The sequence below is a fragment of the Cynara cardunculus genome, assembly GCF_001531365.2.
Source record: "Cynara cardunculus var. scolymus isolate 2C chromosome LG 1, CcrdV1, whole genome shotgun sequence".
In the NCBI taxonomy this organism is placed as follows: Eukaryota; Viridiplantae; Streptophyta; class Magnoliopsida; order Asterales; family Asteraceae; genus Cynara; species Cynara cardunculus.
The window spans coordinates 39,748,283-39,750,381 of record NC_037528.1 but is presented as its reverse complement, the minus strand read 5'-3'; positions in this window follow the sequence as shown (position 1 = coordinate 39,750,381).

Below are 2,099 nucleotides of genomic sequence, written 5' to 3'. Positions count from 1 at the left end.
GTATTTGCTAAGACTTAGTGTGTAACTAAAGATTGTTTAGATAGGTTTTTATCACCTTATCTTTTCGTAAATAATCTTGTAAAATCTATATTTATTTTCTTTATCAATATATATTATAAATTTGAAAATATTGTGTTTGTATTCATCCCCCCTCCTTTTCTACAAACTGTTTTTCTATTCTTGTAGACCCTCAAGGGACCAACAAGTGGTATGAGAGCAGTGTTTTCTTTCTCTCTTTGTTAAGATGTTTTCAGTATTAGTTTATCTTCTTTCATAGATAACTTTACCACTTACAAATGGATTTACAAATTACAAACACACACACACAAGATAATGACTCTCTTGCCAAACCTCCTCGGTTTGTCCGTGACAACTATAGTCTCTGGAAGAACCGGATGTCCCTCTTTCTGGAAGGTGTGGATCCTGAAATTCCATATTATATAGAAAATGGACCATATATTCCATTTGCTATTGCTCCGACTGTTCCAGCAACAGCTACGACTGCCGCGATTGCTGAACGGCAGATTCCAAAGCTTTAACATCAATGGAGCGTTGAGGACAAAATGAAAATAGCTATAGACACGTGTGGTCGGTCTATAATAGCTATGTCTCTTCCTGATGAGATTTATCACTCAGTGATGAAACTCAAAACTTCTAAATCCATGTGGGACACACTTTGTGTCCAATATGAAGGAACCACTCAGGTTCAAGAGACCAGAAAGATCAATCTAGTAAAACAGTATGAAAGCTTTCTCTGTGGAAAGTCTGAGACGCTGTCTGAAGTACATAAGAGATTTAACTGCCTTTTTATTTATCTTAGGGCTGTAGGCAGGGAATATTCTAATTCTGAAACTTTAACCAAATTTCTAGAATGCCTTTCTGAGTCTTGGGACACCTTTTCCATGTGTCTCAAGATGTCAAATGACATGTCCATTCTTTCTCTTTCTACTTTATGCGGGATTATACTTAACCATGAGTAATCTCATCAACTGAAAAGGAATCTTGTAAAAGAATCCAGGAAAATGAAAAGCTCTCCTCTGGCTTTGATCTCTAAAGCTTCTTCAGTTGAAACTTCTTCTACCCCGTTTGTTTCTTCTCTTCCTCCCGTTGTTATCACGGAGATAGATTCTTCTATCTCTGAGGACATTCCAGAATCTGATTTAACAGATTTTGATGAGTCCCTGGCATTCCTGACTAAGTCATTTAGGAGGTTCGCCAGTAAGAGCAACTTCCGCAGATCTCCTCAGTTGTTCCTCAGGGAAAAGCCAAAATCTGAAAGAATAGACAAGGCTTCAGCTGTCTACTACAACTGTCACCGGCCCGGACACTTTGCAGATGAATGCAGATCAAAGAAGATTGTGATGCCATCTTCTAAAGCTCCTTCCTCCTTCAGGACCAAAGATGAGAAGTACTCAAAACTGAAGGAGAAGTACAAGAAGATGAAGAACAACCAGCGAAAGGCTAAAGGCCTTATTGCTGAAGAGCTGACTGGGCGGAGTCATCCGATGAATCATCTTCGGATGAGGAGAATAAAGCCTATGTCTGCTTGATGGACATAGATGTAGATGAAGGATCTTCAGAAGCGTCTAATTCCTCTAAGTCATCTTCTTCTTCTACTCAGGATGTCAAAGGCATATGGTATCTGGACAGCGGTTGTTCAAGACATATGACTGGAGATAAATTCTTCTAACTCACCTCAAGGAAGAAAGAGGACCTTCCGTAACCTTCGGTGGAAATGGAAAAGGATATACCAAAGGTTTTCGTATAATAACCAATGGTGCAACAACTTTCAAACGCGTTGCATATGTTGAAGGACTAAAGCACAATCTTCTTAGCATCAGCCAACTGTGTGATAAAGATTATACAATTAAATTCTCAAAGAATTCATGTCATGTTTTTGACAAAGATGATAAGGTTGCTCTAACCGGTTCTCGTCTAGAGAACGTATATATCATCAACATGAATTCTTCCCTCGCCGAAAATAGCTGCTTCTTCTCCAAAGCCTCATCAGATATTAACTGGTTATGGCACAAACGGTTATCTCATCTCAACTTCAAGACACTCAGTGAGCTGTCAAGAAATGATCTTGTCACTGGTCT